This window comes from Mustelus asterias, chromosome 14, assembly GCF_964213995.1.
Source record: "Mustelus asterias chromosome 14, sMusAst1.hap1.1, whole genome shotgun sequence".
Classification (NCBI taxonomy): domain Eukaryota; kingdom Metazoa; phylum Chordata; class Chondrichthyes; order Carcharhiniformes; family Triakidae; genus Mustelus; species Mustelus asterias.
The window spans coordinates 41,753,160-41,776,451 of NC_135814.1; the positions used below are offsets into that span (position 1 = coordinate 41,753,160).

Genomic DNA, 23,292 nt, shown 5'->3' on the forward strand with positions numbered 1-23,292 from the left:
ACGGCAAAACCACAGAAGAGGTCTAACTGGGAGAAACTTCTTTCTAAGCACCATCCACCTTGCAACGAAGACTAAAAATCAAGAACGTCCAGTCATGCCACCGGCTTCCATCCTTCACCACAGGCTCGATGATTGGCAGGTACTTGGAGATGAAGGTCAGCAGTACAAGTACACGAACTGCGTGACTGAAACCAAATCTCAATTGAAAAAAAAGTTACATCTCTTCAGGAGGGATTTAACAAAGGAATAAAATATTTTTATGGTAACCTTCATCAACTTCTGCCTAGATGGGAAGGAATTATATGACGGAACTGGGTGGGGACTAGTGCACCTTTTAATTTCACCTCGCTTTAGATTATTTTGTGCCTGCACAAACCTTCTTCGTCTATTTTTTGTGATACATTTAAATGACGGCACTACAGGTATCATTAGCCAATGATTCTTGTGTTGTCCAAGTTTATCGTGATCATTCTAATAAAAACACATAACCCTTTGTGGCAGGCTGCAATGCAAGGCTAACGTTACATTTGTCTTTTTAATTTATATTTTAAAAAGCACATTACTCCATCCTACAACAGTCTCTGTTACTGAACAGCAATCAGAGATGCTGCATTTGCTGCTTGCTTCTCAATACAGTTTCCGTTTTCTTTTTAATATAAAATATGAGACACAGCTGACATATTACTTCTAGGATACCTTTCTGATTTTATACTGAACACCTAGTTAGCGTGGTATAATGCACCCTGTGCAGAACAATATGACACAGACATTTCAGGTCATTCTATAATCCAACTCTCATCTGAGTGGTCTGAGACAGTTTCAAATCTGCTTCACAGAGTGCAGCAAAGCAATCTCCCAGGCAGCGCTCCATCGCTTTCATCACACAAAGCCTACAACTCGGCATGAATTACAACTGGCCCTTTTGCTTCTTAGTCCTGTTGTCGAAGCTCTGAAAAAACAAGCGTCACTTGTCTGCCAGTCCTCTTTCTTTAGCAGCCTTCAGGGTACAAAAGGCACTGGGCAGCCTAATCCTGCCGTTCTCACACAAATTCAAACACTATTTATCAAGCTGAGCAGAGATATTTAAAGTTACATTATATCTGTGGCAATCTGCAGCATGGTGTATACCTCATTCTCCCAAATCCTCAAATGCATAGACAGAGACTACCAAAAGCATCAGCTAACTCTGTCCAAGTCTTACCTGAGCATGGTACACATTAGTGTTTCGGTGCAGCTGTATCAACAGGCTCCCTTAATCTCGATCATATTACAAAAAGTGATTTTTCACAAACACTCCAGTGCCCTCTGGCATAGATTCTGTGATAAGGGGGAGGCCCAGTTGAATTGAAGCATCTGTGGCACTGCTCCACTCTGAATTATTACTGTCTTTTTTTTTACAGCTCCCACCCCCTTCCTCATCTCCTCCCCCTCTTTAGCTGTTCACAGCCTGGATGAGGCATCAGATGCGGCTGCTGTAGCCTTGCTCTACTAAACAAATGCAACATACTGTTTGCCTGGTAACAGAACAGCATGTCGATTCCCATCTGACACCCTCTTCGGTATTAGCAAACCATTGCACCAGACACTGGGAGCTAATTAACAGGATGATGCTTTACTAATTGTGTTAATTTACAGGGTTTAATTCAAAGAAAATCACAATATAGTTGGCACCTTTTGTCATGGTTCCAACTCCGCACTGAAGAAATGTATGAAAATGCAAAGACTGAATATGCTCTCCGGCTGAAAATGCATGGAGCAGTCGGGAGGAAATAAAAGACCAGCAATTCAGGGAAGCAGGGTCGAAACAATATCAAAGCCGCCCATTAAAGTTACAGAAAGAAACATCCCAAAAATAAGGCATTTAACATTTTCAGCATAACCAATTTCATTTTATTCTCATGTTGAGGCTCGAAAATTAACCAAAAATTATTTACTAATCAGCTCGTCAGCAAATTTGATATAAAATAATTTGTCAGCAATGTTCCTTGGACTTTAACGTGCGACGGCCAAGGCGGGAAGGGGGGGGGGACCTTTCCTGAAACAAATGTATATATAAAGCTTCAATTTCAATTTTGTCAAAATCTCTTGCACTTTCTCTGCAATTAGTACTTGTAATTAGATAATTAGAAACAGTCACAGTTCACTATTAGCCACGTTGCCTGACAAAATTTACTTTGTGATTCCTGTGGGCTACATCTCTTGAATAGATTGTCATTTTATCTTGTGGACTGACAAGCTTCTTTAAGTTTAATTCTGAATGTTTAGTAAATACCCACTTGGTTGGGTGTCTTGATTTTTTTTATATAAGTGGGGGCTGCAGGATTTGGGTAAAGTATGTTTGCTAATAACTGATCAAAATTAAACGTGGAGACACCTCCGCTCTTCTTCTTGCGCTGAAAATCTCAGTGTAGTTGACACCTTTGCCATAATCAGACTGAAGAAATGTACAAAAATGCACGTATTAATAGGGAGGAAATAACAGACCAGCATTTCAGAGAAGCAGGGCTGAAACAAGATCAATTTCCTGAAGGAGAGTGCTTGGCACCAAACCACATCAAAGTGTCAACATTTCTACTGTGGCTAGGGTGAGCAGGCAGGCCCCAAACCCACCTCACCCAGAGTGGGGATCAAACCCTGTGCTGCTGGCACTAATCTGATTTACACACTAGCCATGTAACCAACTGAGCTAACAGGCCCCCAAGCCCACCTATACCTCAACTTTAACGAAGGATAACGTAACTGGAGCGTGCGTTCCTAGGCTAATAGATTCTAATTTAAATTCAGGCAGAAGAGCATTCTTTTTAAAATCACACAGTCACACCTTGCATTTGCAGATTACATTGCATCTTGGAGCAAATTAGTTAATTTCAATTCCGTTTCATTTGCATAAAGAGGCACCTCCAACAATCACTGAAATCACTTTCCCTGTAAAATGCGTGTTTATAGCAGGTACAGTTGCAATCCCACAACATCAAATGCTAAATGAAATGGAAACAGAAAATTAAAATGAAGCACAATGACTGACTTGAAACTATTCAACCAGAGCTTGAACCGTGGCTGACAGGCTTTGCCCATTCTCTGCGGATATGGACAAAGCACAACTGTTTGCAAGTCTGGCTTCATGGCAAACATTTCAAGTTATGGACACAAGTATTACCCATGTGCAAAAATTCTCTCCTCCACATCAGTGTGACTATAAACATTTAAACAAATAAAGGGGTAGCCAAGTGGTCTGTGGTGGAGGCACTGGTGGATTATTAATTTAGTGTCAGACTCTATTCTTGTCGCGTGCATACTCCCAAATCATCCCAAGACAGTCAACTGTTAGAATTGATTTCTGAGCTTCTGGCAGCATTAGAGCAGCCTCTCAACTCATGTAAAAGAATCCAGAAACTAACTACTCATGTTGTGCTGCCTTCTGCACAGGAGGAGCAAAGTTCATTCTGCAGCAGAGAAAAAAAATCTGAGGTTCGTTATCAGAAAGGGAACCCTAGTTATTGGTAGATTGGGGGGGGGGGGGTGAGTGGAGGTCCAAGTGAAACATCTGATCTTGCATTGAAAAAGAAACTGTCACCTCCATGTGCACCAGTCAACAGTAAGCAGGCTGTTTGTCCTTACTGCCTAAAACCACTGAGGTCCCTTTCACAGCATATTACCAGCAATATCAAACACACGAGCGCACACAACAACAACAAAAAAAATCACATTTCAGTTGTTAGTTTGCAAGAGAACTGTGCTGAAAGTCTGCAGCAACATTTTTGCCACAGTTTTATTACGCAACATCCCAATAATGAAATAGTTTCTGACTGGCTCGAGGGCCTCGGCTCACATTCCACTGATTAGCACCTCAAAAGAGTCACAAAGAATGCACTTTTGTATAATTTAACAGCGCTTGGTGGTCGAGCCTACTGCACAATGATAAAAACCTACAACATTTTACAGCACATTCTTTATGCTTTGCATATGCCAATCTCCAGCAAAGCATGCAAAAAAATTAGCCACGTAAAGTTAGCTTTTTTTTTTAGCCCTTTCACTGTGATGGACGATAAGAATTTTCTGAATTTGAGTAAGCAATGTTTAGAATTATTTTCTAGGATTAACAAGCCTCTTTCTTGCAAACTGAGAGTAATATTTTCACCACCCTGGCTCAGAGAGCAAACAACACAAAGCTGACCTTATTTAGTACTATTAATCTCTGTATTCTTTGCTGTTTTTAAGCAAACATGACTGTGCCTCCAGTATGTCCATCCAATTTCCCACCACGTAAATTGGACTGCCGTTTGCACAATTCGCTATTCATTATGGAACAGCTGAAAGGAAACACAGAGGTGGCTGTTCTCGTGATGCCTTGTAGCTGGATTCCACCACATCAAAAAAGAATTTTATGCTAGGGGAGCACTGTAATTGAAATTCATTCTCATCAGACTCATTACTGTTCTCATCGATTTACAATACTAAAGATGCTTATTAAGTAACTATGTCCAATAAACCACCATGCTAAAAAAAAATGTAACAAGTTCTTAACAACCAATTTGCTCCACGATTATAAATGTTAAGCTGCTATGTAACCAACAGATTACAAAACAATGCTGTCACAAAACTGGAGTTTCGTTCTCTGGGTTTACCTTTTAAATGCTAAACCACACTTATTATGGAATCAGCACAGTTAGTTAAAAAGTGGAGATAATTGAGAATACTACAAACAAGTTAAAATATACTACAGCATAGATAAATTTAAAATAACATGTACTGTGTACGTACAGGAAAATACAATATTGCTGTTTGAAACCAATATCCAACTTAGCCACCGCCTGCATAAGCACCCCAAGTGACCACCATCCTGGAAATATTATAAGCAGACAGTAATAATTATACTCTCTGCACAAGTATTGATAGTGCGCAGATAAATAGGTGCAATCTGACCGAGCTAGGACAGACATCGGTCATATTCCAGCCACATTTTCCCACCAGTTGGGAAGTTTGTATTTTAGATTGTGGGGCTTGTAAGTGGAGTCTCTCACGAGTGGAGGTAGAAATGACAGTGGCTCCAATGCAGCAATTAAATTGAAGTTATTGGTCAATCTGGCACAATTAATATCAAAACCACACAACACTGCATTTTGCTCGACATCTTCCACTTCATTTACTTGAACACAAGTTGTCCACTTTGAGCACAGTCTCAATAATGTGCGTTGAGCATGGTAAAATATCAAAATGACTGATTAATCCAAGCTTAACGAGGGAACAGCCTGCATCCATCCTTAAGCACTCTTTTGCCAAAAAGAAACATTCACAAATTCACTGTACTTTGTGAGATTTTGTGTCAGATGTAAACTCGGTCAAGGTCCAGATTCACAAGCATTTCTGTTGTGTGCATTGTTGGATGGAACTGGAATGGCCCAAAATGTGTAGCCTTCTTGTACAGTAAGACTTTGAATACATCCAAATGAGCCCAGTAGGCAAGCAGAGAAAACAGACAAACCCTTAGAACAAAAGAAGAAATGAAAAGAAACAAAATAATCACTTACTCTCACAAAACATTGGCACATTGCCGCTGTATTTATTGCACAGACAGATAGAATCATATTTCTACTGGATACTCTGGTAGGTACGGCTCATGCTAGATCCTGCTAATAAATCCACCGTCACAGGCACTCGGGAAGACAGCAGTGTGATGACCTCACGTTACCACACTGGCATCCCATGCTGCCTTGAGACATGCAGCATAGATCAAAGAAAGATTATGTTGTGATGTGTTGAAACCGCAAGTTACACTGCAGTGTGAAATCTGCAATTATTAAAATAATACAGGAATGAATATGGTGGATGGAGGGCAATAGTTTGAGCAGAATTAGGAAAAGGAAAGAACGTGATAATAATCCAAGGAGGCGCAGCATAACGAGCCTTAAAGAATGTTTATTCGTTATCTCAGGAAATTGTAACTCCTACTGGGATACAGTTTTATAGATGTCAGCAACATCTACTGCTTTGCCCAAGCAGTTATTCTTGATGTGCGAGCGTGAACAGCAAATGTCACAAACTATTCAACCATAAAGGCCCCACAGCTAAACCTAATCCTGTCCTCACATGCACATTTTTTCAGCACGGATCCCTGAGTAGCAATCAGGAACACTGGCTGATTTTTCCTTCTCTAGCCCAAGGATATTGAATCCAATTGCAGCACCTTAATGTCATCCCTGCTGAGATCAGCTAACTTAGCATATACCAGGAGACATGAGAAAGGATGACCAAAGTTTGTTCAAAGAGACAGGTGGTGAAGAGGGTCTTGATGATCAATATTTCTTCACTATAAGCTCACTAACTTCCAACTCACTTCTAATTCTATTCCATCCTCCCAGTTTCTATGTTGTAATCTGATTTGACAATGCCACCTCTACACCTGTACTTAAGGTATGTCTTCTCACCACTGTGGTTGACAGGGTCCTCGTCAGTGTTCATTCTATCTTCTGTACGTCTACACCCAACCCATCTTAAAACTATATTACGATTTCTCTTGCCCTCACCTCCCATGCCACCAACCTCTCAGGTAATGAAAGGGATCCTCTGCCACATCCAATGTGATGCCACTAGCAAATATATCTTCCCCTTGCCTTCAACATTCTGAAAGGACCATTCAGTCATCCTTAAACATCCCTCCCCTTCCTTTCCATACCAGTGCAGGGAAGGCCACATCTACCCTTTTACTTTTAATGATTTTTTTCACGGGATGTGGGTGTTGCCAGCAGGGCCAGCCCTTGTTGCCCCTCCGCCAATTGCCCTTGAACTGAGCAGCTTGCTCGGCCTCTTCATAGGTCAATTAAAAGTCAACCATATTGTTGTGTTGGGTCTGGAGTCACATAAAGGCCGGACAGACAGGGTAAAATTTCCTTCCCTAAAGGGCTTTAGTGAACCTGATGGGCTTTTACCACAATCAATGATAGTTACATGGTCACCATTACTGAGACTAGCTTTATATTCCAGATTTATTAACAGAATTCAAATTCCCCCAGTTGCTATGGTGGGATTTGAACCCCTGTACCCAAAGCATTAGCATGACCTCTGGATTACTAGTCCAGTGACCTTACCATTATGCCATCATCTCCCAATTACGTTTATCTCCTTACTTCCCTTTGTCCAAGATCCTAAACACTCATTCCAGGTGAAGTTGTGATTTATTTGTACTTCTTTCAATTTAGTATGCCGTACACAAAATTCACAATGCAGTCTCCTCTACACTGGACTAAAGACAGATTTGGCGATCACTTTATGGAATATATTCATTCAGTCCACATGCCTGACCCTTAGCTTCCAGCTGCCTGTCCTTTTAATTCTCAACACCACTTCCAATCTCACCTCTCTGTGCACAGCCTCCAGTGAAGCTCAAAGCAAGCTCAAGAAACAGATCCTCATCTTTAGATGAGGCACTTTACAACATTCCGGACTCCGTTCAGCAATTTATAGTTTCTTTGTCTTTTTATTGGATGGCAATCATTGGGAATGATTCTGTTTTTCTCATTTGCGCCTCCTCTCGATGACATTTTGTTTCTTGTCCCATTCCCATCGCCGTACATGATAATTCCTTTTATAGATAAAACTCTCCTGCCTTTCACCCCATCATGAACCTTCCCTCTTGTTCTTTCCAACCCACCCCACTTTACCTGCTACCTGCTTCATACCTCCAGTTGCAGACAGACTATATGTATCAGTGCTGCCCAACGATCCATCCTTGACATTCCCTCCCCTTTCGCACTTAGGTGCTGCTCCTGGAGAACATTGTCCATCCACGTGGGAAAAGCTTCACAGGTATGCTGGTGACATTCAGCCAGCTCTCTCTGCAGCTTCTGGGCTGGCCTGACCTGCCATTGTGGATGAGTGGCAATTTCCTCCAGCTAAACAGTCAAAAGATTGGACCTGTTGTCTTTGACCATCACAAACTCCTCCTTTCATTCGTTCATGACTCCATCCATTCCCTGGTCACTGACTGAGGATGTATCAGACCGTTTATCATCTCAGGGTGGGATTTTCCGGCCCTTCCTGCCGGTGGGATCTTCCGGTCCTGCCCAAGGCCGCACAAAACATCGTAGCCATTGGCATGGCTGGAAGATTCTACCAATGGCAAGCCGCCTCCGCAGCTGGTAAACATGCCTTTGGGGACAGTCGGAAAATCCCATCCTCGGACTCTCTGGGGCTAATCTCTGACTGTCTATTTTCTTCATGAGTAAAGATTCCCTCCTTCTTTGTCCTGCCCTTGTCTCCACCCTTAACTCACTTATTTGCTGCTGATACCTTCACCCTTAAAATTGGAACTTCCACTGCTCACCGGTCTGACCTCCCTTCCAATCTTCAACTCTTTCCTGTTCTGGTGAAAGGTCAGCGACCTTCTCTCTCCACACCAGCTGTGTTTTTAAGCTTTTTTTTTCAAATTTAAGATTTCCAGTATCTGTAGCATTTTTCTCCCATTTGGAGAGACAAGAGGAGCTAAAGAAAGATAGAAGGTCAGACTTGTTCTTGTATACCGCTTCTCCTGACTGTTGGACGTCTCAATACATTTTACAGCCAATGGAGTACTTTGGAAGTGTAGTCACTGCTGTGATATAGAAACGTTGTAATGTTAAGGGAAGGAAATCTAGAGAGAAAGGGCTAGCCATTTGAAGGCATGACTGAACACTAGGGCAAATGGAGGGGTCATGTACAAGATTGGAGAGTCACAGGAGTGCAAGTTGGAGGCGATTTTTGAGTTGGAGGCAAGAGTAAAATCACTGAAGGATTTCAACAGAAGGATGGAAAGGGTCAGGGTGGCTCAGAACCAGAGTAGACCACTGAGGACAAGGGTGATGGGTGAGTGGGATTTGGTACAGGGTGGGATAAGAGCAGAAAAGATCTGAAGGATATCGGAAGGGAGATCTGCCAAGTGAGCAGTGAATGGTACCAGGTTACGAATGAAGATTTCAGCAGCAAGTGGATTGAATTAAGGGTGGAGATGATGGCAGTTCGAGCAAGTGGGCGATCTTAATGATGAAGAGAATATAAGGTCACAACCCCAGAGACTGAGGACAAAATTTTCCATCCCCCTGGCCATGCCCCGTGGCGGGTTTTCCTGTCATGAAGGTGGCTCACCATCACCACTAGTGGGATCTCGGGGATTTACATTCCTCGCTGTTTGGGGTCAACTTCGGCGAGATTGGAAGATCCCACCAGCGGGAAGGGCTGGAGAATCCCGCCCTGAGATTACAAGCAGTCTGATACAAGCTCAGTCAGTGGCCAGGGAATGGTTGGAGGTATGAGCAAGTGAAAAGGGTTTGGGCTGGGCCCAAACACAACACATCCAAGGGCGGCACGGTGGCACAGCGGTTAGCACTGCTGCCTCACAATGCCAGGAACCCTGGTTCGATTCCAGCCTCCGGTCACTGTCTGTGTGGAGTTTGCACACTCTCCCCATGTCTCCGTGGGTTTCCCCCAGGTGCTCCGGTTTCCCCCCACAGTCCAAAGATGTATGGGTTAGGTTGATTGGCCATGCTAAATTAATCCTAGTGTCTTGGGGGGGGAGGGGGGGGCGGATTAGCAGGGTAAATATGTAGGGTTACGGGGTTAGGGCGTGGGTAGGATTGTGGTCGGTGCAGACTTGATGGGCCAAATGGCCTCCTTCTGCACTGTAGGGATTCTATGATTCTACTGTTTAGCTGGAAGAAATTACAACTCATCCCTAATAGCAGATCAGATGAGCAGCCTGGCAATGGAGAGGCACGGCTGAACATCATCTGCATACACATAGAAGCCGATTCCATGTGTCTGGATGAACAATGTTCCCAGAGAGCACCAAATAAGTGAGAAAGAATTGTGTGTGTGTGTGAGAGAAGAATGGATCATTGAGGAACAGTGATACATGTATTCTGTCAAACCAATTGCTACAGATTGGACAATGTGGAAGCAGGCACATTAGCAACATTTAAGGGGCATCTGGATGAGTACATGAGTAGGGAGGGAATAGAGGGATATGGACCGAGTAAGGGCAGGTTATTTTTTAGTTTAGTGAGGCCATCATGATCGGCACAAGCTTGGAGGGCCAAAGGGCCTGTTCTCGTGCTGTACTTTTATTTGTTCTTGAGAAAGATTTTGGAGGTGTAGACAATTCTGTCAAAGGCTGCAGAGAGGCCGAGGAGGACAAGAAGGAATACTACACCATGGTCACAGTCACAGAGAATGATATTTGCGACATTGATTCGGGCCATTTTCACGTTGTGAAAAAGGCAGATACCTACCTGACTACAGGTTGCTAAAGGAGTTGTTGAAGAGTTGAATACAGGTGTGAGAGCCAACAACACATTCACGGATTTTGAATCGGAAAGGCAGTGTATTATTTTATTTGCTTTTGGGATATGGGTAACATTGGCAATTCGGTATTTATTGGCATTGGACTAATCTGTGTGTTGGACTGGTTTTCTTTCACGAAGGTCATTAATTAATCACTTGGGCTTCATTACAATCAGGCAGCTTTCATATTTTTTTTCCCTGCTGCTATTCTGGAAATACCTAGGTTTATTGGACTCAAGTTCACAACTTGCCATGGTGGGATTCAGAATCAGGACCTCTGGATTACTATTCCAGTACCATAATCACCAAGCTACCGTGCGCGGTTGGACAGGAGGTGATAGTTTGCAGGGACAGAGGGGTCAAGGTTGAATTTGAGTTGAGGAATGTCGACAGCAGTTTTGAAATAGAGGGGAATTGTATCGAAAGAGAGGGTACAATTTACAAAGTCCTCCAGCATGTGGACCAGAAAGAGAAGCTCAAAGGTCATGGGTTTAGTGGGAATGGCGTCAAGGGAGAAAGAGGTAGATCTCACGGGCTAGAGAGACTTCTAAGAGTATGGGGGGTTCGGGGAGTAAATAATGAGAGAGGGGATTCAGGTGCAGGTTAAATAAGAATTGGAGGGAAATTTGGTGAGCTGGGAAATATGGTGAGATGTGAATAGGGAATGTGGAAGCAGAGGTGTCGAAACAGGTATTGTCCACCTAGATGAAGAAACCCATAAGTCCTCAAACTTGACTTTTATTGTACATGGACACCTACATCTTATAGCAGCTGAAATGAATCCATTTCAATAATCACAGATGTTTCCTGTAGGAATGGCTGCCGCTTTACCTTTCCACAACCTTTCATCACATTTCATTATATTAATGAAGAGCTCAGACAGAAATAAAAAAAACAATTCTGTATTCACATGGAAACCAACTGAAATTACAAATACTGATGGACCTTTGGAAGTGACAGTTGAATTCTTACGAATGAAAGCAATGGCAGGAAAACATATTTGGAAACAGCCCTGATTCAAAGCTGTTTGCACTAAGTTGGTTTCATGTCACCATCAAGTGACAGAGTAACTGGTGTCCATTTTGATGACGTTTTCTGAGACATTCTAGTCTAGATTCTAATAAGTTATTGCCTATGATCTTTCCAGATGATCTCTGTGCAAATTAATTGACTGATTTAATTTCACTAAGTTTACCTGAAAAATATTGTTGTCAGTCCATTTTCAAACTTTGTTATATGTCAACAATTACATGGGCAACCAGTTACAAATGGAAATAAATGGAACAATGGCACTGTATGAAATTAGACCCAGAAAGTTTTGTTAATAATTTTTCATTCATTCACTAGATGTAGCATCACTGGCAGGGCCAGCATTTATTGTCCATCCCTCATTGCCCTCGAGAAAGTGATGGTGAGCTGCCTCCTTGAGCTGCTGCAGTCCATGTGGTGTAGGTACACCCACAGTGCTGTCATGAAGGGAATTCCAGGGTTTGACCCAGCAACAGTGAAGGAACTTCTGACCTTCTGATGGAAGGAAGGTCTTTGATGAAGCAGCTGAAGATGGTTGGGATTTGGACACTACCCCGAGGAACTCTTGTAGTGATGTCTTGGAACTGAGATGATTGACTTCCAACAACCACAGCCATCTTCCTTTGTGCTAGGTATGATGCAACCAGTGGAGAGTCAAATGCTGTCTTCATGTCAAGGGCAGTCATTCTCACCTCACCTCTGGCATATTTTGTCCATATTTGAACTAAAGTTATAGTGAGGTCAGGAACTGAGCAGTCCTCATGCAGCCCAAACTGAGCATCCGTGAGCAGGTTATTGCTGAGAAGTGTCACTTGACAGCACCACCGATAAACCCTTCCAGTATTATCACTTTACTTATGATCGACCGTAAACTGGGGCAGTAATTGGGCAGGTTGTATTTTTCAGGAAACATCTACAGGACATAGCTAGACAATTTTCCACATTGCTGGTAGATAACAGTGTTGTAGTTGGAAGGAACAGCTTGGCACAGCAAGTTCTGGAGCACAATTATTTAGTACTATAGCCAGAATATTGTCAGAGCCCATACCTTTGTAGTGACCCAGTACCTTCAGCCCTTTCTTAATATCCCTTGTGGAGTGAATCAAATTGGCTGATGGCTAGCATCTGTGATGCTGGGGCCCTCTGGAGGAGGCCGAGATGGATCATCCACTTGGCACTTCTGGCTATAGATAGTCGCAAATGCCTCTGCCTTATCTTTCACTCCGATGTGCTGGGCTCTGCCATCATTGAGGACGCGGATATTTGTGGAGCCTCCTCCTCCAGTGAGTTGTTTAATTGTCCACCAACATTCATAACTGGATGTGGCAGGACTGCAGAGCCGAGTTCTGATCCATTGGTTGTGGAATCATTTAGCTCTGTTTATTACTTGTTGCTTATGTTGCTTGGCATGCAAATAGTCCTTCATCAGGTGGCTTCACCAGGTTGACACCTCATTTATAGATATACCTGGTGCTCCTGGCTTGCCCTCCTGCTGTCCTCATTGAATCACAGTTGATCGCCTAGCTTGGTGGTAATGAGAAAAAGTGGAGGATATGCCAGACCATGAGGTTACACATTGTACAATTCTGCTGCTGGCCCACAGAGCCTCCGAGATGCCCAGTCCTGAATTACTTAATCTGTTCAAAATCTATCCCATTTAGCGCAGTGGTAAAGCCACACAACACGATAGAGGGTATCAATGTGAAGATGGGACTCCATCTCCACAAGATCTGTGCAGTGGTCACTCCTACTGATACTACCATGGACAGATGCATCTGCAGCAGGCAGGTTGGTGAGTTTGAGGTCCAGCTTTTCCATCTTGTTGGTTCTTTCACTACCTGCCCTAGACCCAGTCCAGCAACAATGTCCTTTTGGACTCGGCCAGGTCGATCTGTTGTGGTGCCACTGTGTCACTCTTAGTGATGGACATTAATTTTCCCACCCCGAGTACATTCTTTGCCCTTGCCAGCCTCAGTGCTTCTTCCAGGTCGTGTTCAACATGGAAGAGCACTGATCCTTCAGTTGCTGGGGGAAGGATACATGGTAATCAGCAGGAGGTTTCCTTGCCCATGTTTGACCTGATGCCAAGAGACTTCCTGTGGTCTGGAGTCAATGTCGAGGACTCCCAGGGCAACTCCCTCCCGAATTGAACAACATATTTCAAGTTTTGATAAAACAAATTCTATTATAGCTTTTTACTGTGCAATAGTTTCTCGATCCTTCTTCAGAGGATGAAATTACAGATATTAACACAAAAGTGGATTATAAATAGTTTGGGCACTGCCTATTTCAGAAAGATTGACATTTTCCTGTCAATTTTATATTTCAGTCAATGGGGATGAGTCAGTTATTTCACAAAGCAAAAAATGGCAATGGAATAATTTAAAATTTTAAAATCCTTCAAATTCCAACTCACGAAAAACCTCTAAACAATCCAAAATGTTTTATAGTCATCAAATACGCATAACTTCTAATCTCTTCCTCCTACATCTTTTAACCATTAAAAATACTTATTCCTTTGCAATACTTTTCTGCAAAAGCACATCCATACTCTAGGTAGTTGGTGTGAAGTCTGAGTTATAAGTGTGCAAAATTGGTCGATTTCAACAGAGCACAGTAATAGTCACATTTTGCTCCATTTGGGTTATTTGTATTCATGTTGACATGTTGCTTTAAAAATGGCAATATCCAGATACACCAAACCTTCCATATAGCCCCTCTACCATTTAAAAAAAAAAATCCTGCTGTTAGCTTCGCAATGTCATTGTGAATGGGTGGATAGAGCCACACTGACAGAAGTATTTTATATGCACTGGGCGATCTCCCATGGTATTGCACATAGAAAGTCAAAACCAAGTACAGTTTTCAGGTGAAGCGGGTTAAGAGGTCGGGGCATAACTGTACCAGGGCTCACAGCTGTAATCCAGTCTCTATTTTAAAAGTCATACATTCCGTCGCAATTTTTATACTTCCATTATAAATCATTTTCTCCATATCTTAAATGGAAAGTGCTGATGTAAACTTGTCATGCTACACATACACACTAAAAAAAATCCATTTAGAATGAGGAAAGAAGCTGCTGGACTATCATCCACTTTATTCATGCCCTTTTCTCCATCTCTTCATCTTGATCTCACAGGTATTAGATTCAAATCTCTGTTTCAAAAGGTGTGCATAATTAACATTGACCTTATTGCCAATAAAATACAGGTAGGACATATATTTAACTTCTGAATGCTTTGAAGATTGAAGCAACATTAAATTAATAGAGACTTTCTTTCTCTGACGCCAGTTCCTATCTCACTCATCTTTTTCACTTTTGTTTATAAACACAAAGGCTACCATAGTTGCATGACAGTAGGCCACAATCAGTCATGTGGCTGAGGTTTATGGACCCCCACCAGCATAGTTGAAGGTAGGGGCAGGTGTGGCACATAGAATAAAGTAGGTGACCAGCCCACTGCATTCACTCTCACCCCCAACCTGTTCCCTGAATTAAGGAAGGGCAGGTAAGGCATCAGGCAGCCAGCTTGCCCTTAGGCCTATTTGAGGTCCTTAAGTGGTCAATTAGCTGCCGCTTCTGCCTCCTCCTCAATGTTGTTGGCCTGCGGTGGCAAGTGAGCAACCCAGCAGCTTTGTTTGCACAGTCGGCTGGCGGGCATGAAGGGGGTTCCCTCCTTCAAGGGGGGTCCCCTGACCTCAAGATGGTACCCCACCTTTAAACCTCCCCCCTTGTCCTATCTAACATGATCCCTAATAGCACCATCCACACACCACCTTCTCCCCCTCCCTCCCATATCTCCCTTGTCCTATCTAGCATGATCCCTAATAGCACTACCCACCAATCACCTCATCCACGCCTCCCCCGCACTCCCCCGAGAGTTGCTGTCAGCTGGGGTCTGCAGCCATGCATGCTCAAAAATTTGCTACCAAATAAACCTGTTGGACTTTAACCTGGTGTTGTGAGACTTCTTACTGTGTTCACCCCAGTCCAACGCCGGCATCTCTACATCATGCTCAAAAATCCCCAGACTTACCTTAAATCCCATATCCATCTTTACTTTTTTGTGGGGATTGGTTACTCTCCCAGCTGTGGCCACGGCTCTCTTCTGGCACTGCTGGGACTACAGAGCTTCTGGCCAATCAGATTGGCCAGCAGCTCTCCAGGGTGGGACCTCTTTCCTGATTTTGGGGGGGGGGGCGGGGGGCGGGGGGGGGGGGGGGAGCTCCCACTCTTAAGGCCACTCCTAATATAACATCACTGTGGGGCAGCTGGATTTTACGTCAGTGAAATGCTGACCAACGTTTAGATGGGGGCGGTGGAAGGGGGGGCAGAGGCATGTAATTCGCACCCACTCCTCATAAAATATACCCGATAATCTTATTGAATGGTGGAACAGGCTTAGCTCAAGGGCTGAATGATCTATACCTGCCCCTATGTTGTGTAATCAGAAGACAGTAATATCTCTCTCTCACGACTCACATTTGAAAATTGTCCTTTTGATTTGCCTTGAAATATTTTTATTGAAGTAGAAGTGAGCATGAAACCATCTTTTTTAGCAGCTGAGTGGTCAGGTGTATCTGTGACCCCAGTCAGTGGAAGAACATCCAGGTTATTCCAGAGCAATGAGCTGAATCGGACACTGGCCTTGAGGGTCAGATTAGGAGATTTGATTTTCTAACAGTCCAGGTATTATCACTATCATTATTACATACAACTGGATTGTACTTCATGGTACACTGTGGGGGAGCATCTCACAGCTGTCCCAGTGGTTAAGACTTCCTTCATCTTTCAGGGCAAAAAGGTTCTTTGCACGTGAATTGCTGTAAGTGTGATAATGTGGCGAGATCAATGGGACATCTGGAACCTTCGTGAAGAACAACAGAACCAAATATCTCCTTAATCAATCATAGTATCCCTACAGTATAGAAGGAGGCATTTGGCCCATCGAGTCTGCACCAACAACAATCCCAAGCCCTATCCCCGTAACCCCACGTATTTACCCTGCTAATCTCTCAGACACTAAGAAGTAATTAAACATGGCCAATCAACCTAACCTGCACATCTTTGGGTTGTGGGAGGAATCCAGAGCACCCAGAGGAAACCCACGCAGATATGGGGAAAATGTGCAAACTCTGCACAGTCACCCAAGGCTAGAATCGAACCCGGGTCCTGGTGCTGTGAAACAGCAGTGCTAATCACTGGTGCCATTGTGCCGCAAGTTTAAGGACTGAGGAAGAGGCAAAGAAAGATTTGATTTAAGAGTAGGGAAAAAGACAGAGGAGAAGTCAAGGAAAGTCATTAAAAATGTAAAATTGCTAAGAACAATCTTCTACCTTGCAGTATAAGACTTCAAGTTCAATTATTCCTTTTCTTGGCCAGTGAGTGTTTTGACCAACTGGCCAGTGGTGAGGGTACTTGCCCGGCATCTAATTAAGTACAGTGAATGGGCCCTTGAGCCTTCCAGCAGTGGCAGCCAGATGTGGGAGCTTCTGATATAGGTAAGTGAGACAGCACACCTCATGATAGAGGTGCCCTCTCAGGCTGTTTGAACAGGGAAAAACCAACACTGGCCACAGCTACCAGATCACTACTTTAGAAAGAAAACTGGCTGCAATGGTGGCCACCTCATAGGCATGATACTGTGAGGGTGGGGTGGTTAAAAATGCTATGTGGAGCGTTGGCCCAAGATGTTGCCTCCAATCATCATCTGGGGTTCAGCCCCATAGTGGCGGTGGTGGAATTGGGACAACTTTGTTCCTAACTGGCTACCCAGTGCTTGTGGGTGGGTAAATGTCACTACGCACTCTACCTCTCCAAACATCCATTTCTAAAATAACCTGGAAGGGGGTGAAGTGTGGGGGGGGACATTTCAGCAAAATAACAAGCTGTTCAGAGCTGGGAAATTGCAGGCCTGTCCACATCTGGTCCAGCCTCCACAACACTTGAAATATTCAACCCTGTGACTTTACTCATACAATGTAAAATATAAATTGAAGATGTAAAGAGCGGCACGGTTAGCAGTACTGCCTCACAGTGCCAGGGACCTGGGTTCGATTCCCGGCTTGGGTCACTGTCTGTGCGGAGTCTGCACGTTCTCCCTGTGTCTGCGTGAATTTCCTCCGGGTGCTCCAATTTCCTCCCACAGTCCAAAGGACATGCTGGTTAGGTGCATTGGCTATGCTAAATTCTCCCTCAGTGTACCCGAACAGGCGCCAGAGTGTGGCAACTAGGAGATTTTCACTGTAACGTCATTGCAGTGTTTATGTAAGCCTACTTGTGACACTAATAAATAAACTTTAAATTTATAACCTCTGTTGGATAGCAGCCTCTTGGATTGTGGATCAGTCTTGAGACTGATTCTCTTCTGTTGAGAAAATCAGCAAGCATCAGCTAAACAGCTCTCGCTATCTGAAAACTGAGCAAATCATCTCCAAATGATGAAGACACAAATAATAAAAAAAATAAATTCTACACTTCCTCATTGTGTTCAGGGCATCCTGACATCCCGAACTTAGCCCTTAAAAATGTATGATCCTGCCTTAACTGGAGGCCAGATTCGTCTCACTGGTTTCACCGAAATATATTGCTGGACACTGGTTTAGGGCCGTGCTAGATAACGGATCTCAAACAGCTCACTGGAGCTCAATTTAGGTTTCATTTTAAATCCCCATCCTCCTTCTCAAAAGAAATATGCGGACAAGTAGAGGGCCTCCTCCAGTGAGGCTGAGACTGCGGCTGTAGGTAACAAGCCACACAGAACACGCAGCTGCTGCCATGGAGGCTACATGTTCCTTCTGGTGAAACTGTTGCTTCCAATGCAGGTAATTACGATTGTACAAACGTAGCCGGCCCCAGTTGTGAAGATTCCGTACTGCAATTAACCAGAGCTTCATGATGTTGGATTGATTCATAATGTTTTGAACAAAGCATCATCTGAACACAAGTTGAGAATTTTGTTGTAATGCTGCAATTTTGTTAAAATGTTAACATGTAATTTTAAAAATGCACATCATTTCCTTCTTTCCAATAGCATATCACTTTATAAAACGAAGAACCAACAATGCAAATGGCTTTTTAGTGAAGCCTTAAAATAACTTGGGGTGAAGGAAGGAGTCATGGGAACAAGTCTGTTACTTTGTAAATATGAGGCAATAAATAAGATAAAAAGTTCAGTCTTGTATTTGTGACACAAATCTGTTTTGAATTACTTGTTATTAGATTCGATTAAATTTAGCATCAGAGTAATTTACGTTTTCAGAATTAAATCAAACATAATAAAGTCAATTACTGAAATTAAAGAGGTGGACAACTGAATTTTAGAAAAAATACCATGGAAATCAGAAATCTTACTGTAAACACCATGGCAAATTTTGTTATTAAGAACGATAAGTCAAGTCAGTAAAAATAATCTGAAAATGAGGTAAGAAAATATTTGTGAGTTTCATTTGTTTAAATAAAATGTCCAATCAGGTCATTCCATCAACAATGAGTTCTGGGGCAGGCTTTTCCATACCAGCTCTGAACTTGCATGTCAGGCTGAAAATCAGAAGCCCACACTATGTGGGGAACAGTCACTGTGATTTTTCCCTGCACAGCAAACTGACGTAGAGAGAGTGGGCTGGTTATCCAGTTACGATGGTGGGCAGGCTCTGGAAGCCAGAGGGTCAATCAAAGGTCCTCCAGTTTGAAAGCAGCAGGTAAGTGAGAAAGAGAGAGAGAGAGAGAGAGGGGGGGCACTTCAGGGTGGAGCCTTCTCCTCAACTTTTTAAAATTTAACATTTAAAATGAAAAACAATTGGTCTTTGCAGCCAGGTTAATATTGTGGCCAGGAGCTGGAGAGATGGAGATGCAGAGTCCCTCCGCAGGGCAGCCTGGGGCTTCTGCTACACCAAGGCAGGCAGGGAGGGCCTCTAAGCCTCCCTGAAGAACCGCCAGTCTGCTTCTGCGAGACCACCTCGAGGCAGCTATATTGTTGCCCATTGCCTGCGGGGACCTGGAGGCCAGCTGCAAAATCCCAGTCAGCCTTTCTTCAACAAGCCTTACTGGCTCTTCCACTGAGACAATTGGCTACCCATTCACAAGCAGTGGCAAGGGACGCAATGGAGCCGGGGAACTGGCATGCAGCCAACAGTGCAAAATTCTGTGCCCATTCAGCTTTGTTCCTAGCCCCAGCAGGGTTAAAAGTACAGCCTTTATTCTTAGTCTATGTCTTGGGGGATTCATGGAGAAGATTAAGTACTTCCTTATTGGATGAGAGTGAAAATAAGAGGACAACTCAACAGGAGAGTTTATACACACCTTCCAACAGCAAAATACAGAGCAGCACTGACTGAGGTGTGAGAACAAGTGGCCTACTAACAATTCCCGCCTCAAATAGGGGAGACAGTGGCACAGTGGTATTGTCACTTGACTAGTAATCCAGAAACCCAGGGTAATGCTCTGGGGACCTGGGTTTGAATTCCACCACAGCAGATGGTGCAATTTCATAACTCTAAAATACTGGGAATTAAAAGTCTAATCATTGTCAACTGTCATTAAACCCATCTGCCATCTTAATCTGGGGGTGGAACCTACATACAACTCCAGACTCACAGCAATGTGGTTGACTTTTAAATGTCCTAGAAAACCAGTCAGTTGTACTCAACAGCTACAAACTGAACAAAAAGGAATGAAATCAGAACGGACCAACTGGCATCGACCTAGGCACCGGAAATGACAATGCCAAACCCAGCCCTGTCAACCCAGCAGAGCCCTCCTTACTAACGTGTGGAGGCTAATGTTAAAATTGGGAGAGCTGTGCCACAGACTAGTGAAGCAACATCAAGCCTGACATAATCATACTCACGCAATCATACCTTACAGATAATGTCCCAGACACTACCACCACCTTTCCTGGGTATGTCCCGTGTGACAAGGAGCCCTAACAAAACTAGAGTCAATGGGAATCGGGGGAAAACACTCTGCTGGTTGGAGTCATGCTTGGCACAAAGGAAGATGGCTTTGGTGATTGGAGGACAATCATCTCAGCTCCAGGATATCACTGCAGGAGTTCTTGAGGGTAATGCCCTAGGTCCGACCATCTTGAGCTGCTTCATCAATTATCTTCCTTCTATTGTAAGATCAAAAGTGAGAATGTTTGCTGATAACTGCACAAGGTTCAGTAACATTCGCGGCTCCCCAGGTACTGAAGCTGTCTGTGTTCAAACACAGCAAACCTGGACAATATCCAGACATCGGCTGATAAATCGCAAGTAACCTTCACATCACACAACTGCCAGGCAATGAACATCTCCAGCAAAAGACCATTGTCCCTTGACATTCAATGGCATTACCACACTGAATCCCCCACTATCAACTTCCACTGACCAGAAACGTAACTGGACTAGCCATATAAATACTGTGGCTACCAGAGCAGGTCAAAAGCTAGGAATTCCGCGGCAAGTAACTCACCTCCTGACTCCCCAAAGCCTGTCCACAATATTCTCCACTTGCATGAGTGCAGCACCAACACCACACAAAATTCCTGACACCATTCAGGACAAAGCAGCCTGCCTGATTGCTACCCTTTCCACAAACATTCACTCCCTTCACCACTGAAATAACAGTAGCAGCCATGTGTACCATCTCCAAGATGAACTGCAGGAACTCACCAAGGTTTTTTGGGCAGCACCTTCAAAACCCACGACCACAACCATCTAGAAAGACAAAAGCAGCAGATATCCAGGAATGCCACCACTTGGTGCTTCCCCTCCAGTTTATTCACCACCCTGACTCGAAATCCTGGAATTCCCTCCCTAGCAGCACTGTGGTTATACCTACAGGTCAGCGACTACAGCAATTCAAGGCAGCAGCTCACCACAACAGTCTGAAGGGCAACCAGCGATGGGTACTAAATGCTGGCCTAACCAGCGACACCCACATCCCATGAATCAATTTAAAAAATAAAGATTTAGGGCAACTGTAAAAGTGGAGAAAGGGTAGGATCAATAAAATACTTATTCTGACATGCAATCTTAGGCCAATGCTTGGTGAAATGTTCAGAGAAATATAAAGCTTTAAAGCTATCACAGCTTGGTATGGCTTTGGCTCTGTCCAAGACCGCAAGAAACTACAAAGGGTCATGAATGAAGCCCAGTCCATCACTCAAACCAGCCTCCCATCCATTGACACTGTCTACACTTTCCGCTGCCTCGGCAAAGCAGCCAGCATAATCAAGGACCCCGGTCATACTCTCTTCCACCTTCTTCCGTCAGCAAAAAGATACAAAAGTCTGAGATCACGTCCCAACCGACTCAAAAACAGCTTCTTCCCTGCTGCCATCAGACTTTTGAATGAACCTACCTCTCATTAAGTTGATCTTTCTCTATACCCTAGCTGTGACTGTAACACTACACTCTGCACTCTCTCTTTCCTTCTCTATGAAAGGTATGCTTTGTCTGTATAGTGCCCAAGAAACAATACTTTTCACTGTATACTAATAAATGTGACAATAATAAATCAAATCAAAAACATAATGATATAATTCCAGAAAATATACTATAAAAACTAAGTGGTTGTACAGTGTCCATGCATGATCCTCCTCCGATTCAGCTGACCTTGAAATTTTGACATGCAACAAAGAATAAATACTATCCTATTTCCTGTTCCATGATTTTGTTTTGGCATCTGTATCTATCCTTCAATCTCTGCTTGGTTCACTTCTGAGCTTGCCAGCACAAAATCTAGGAAACATTGAAGGTGACTAAGTGAAAACAGATGAATAAATGAGATGGGATTCCCAAAATGCAATCTAGATCTGCAACAGACTCTCTTTTCAATATTAATAAATTCAACCTAGAACACAAGATGAAAGAACTAAGACAAAAGCCCCACATCCCACAGATATTACTCGGCTAAAAGAATGTAGAGATTAATATCTGTTTGGACAGGTACCAGCTGAGGATTGGGTGCTTTTTCTGAAATGTATCTGTCCATTAACTATTGGCGGGCTATTTCTAAATGAAAATCACCCATTTGTTTGGACAGGTATAATGAGAACATTACCTGTCTCAATCTGAAATCTACCTGTCAAGGACTGGCACACAGGTTACTCTTAAAGCGCTGCTCTGTTTTATTAAATGGTATATTCCCAGAGGGGTTTTGCTGCAGACTGGATTTAGCTTCTGAGTAAATAATCTTGTGTAAATGCTACCAGAGTCGTAACAGGATTCAATAAAACTCATCTCCCCTGGATGCAGTTTGATTTGGAAGTGAGTCATGAACCAGAACTGGCTATAAAAACAGTAGCTTAACATGAGTTCTGAGCAATGGGAGATGCCAATGATTTTTCATCACTTTTTCTTTGGTCATACTGTGCACCTGTGCAATATATTGTCCAAAGTCTTACTGACCAAGTTTAGAGAGAGAGAAAGAGAGAGAGATATACAGCAAGGAAGCAGGCCCTTCGGCCCAACTCACTCACGCTGACCAGGTTTCTTAAACTGAACGAGTCCCATTTGCCTGCGTTTAGCTCATGTCCCACTAAACCTTTCCCATCCGTGTACCTGTCCGAATGTATTTTAACTGTAATTGTACCCACCTCTACCACCTCCTCTGGCAGCTCATTCCATATACGCACCACCCTCTGTGTGAAAAAATTGTTCCTCGGGTCCCTTTTGAATCTTTCTCCTCTCACCTTCAACTGATGTCGAGTTTTAGACTCCCCTACCCTGGGGAAAAGTTATTCACCTTATCTATGCCCCTCATGATTTTATTCACCTCTATAAAGTCATTCCTCATCTTCCTACACTTGAGGGAAAATAGTTCCAGCCTATCCAGCCTCTTCCTATAATTTAAACCTTCCAGTCCCAGTAATATTCTTGTAAATCTTTTTTGCACCCTTTCCAGTTTAATCACATCCTTCCTATAGCAGGGCAACCAGAATTGTACGCAGTGCTCCAAATGCGGCC

At 43.3% G+C, this 23,292-nt stretch overlaps 1 protein-coding gene across 1 annotated transcript in view; it reads right to left on the bottom strand.

Annotated features, from left to right (window-relative positions):
* Window positions 1-23,292, bottom strand: part of fign (fidgetin) — a 46,570-nt gene that overhangs the window by 2,491 nt on the left and 20,787 nt on the right. The window lies entirely within an intron of this gene.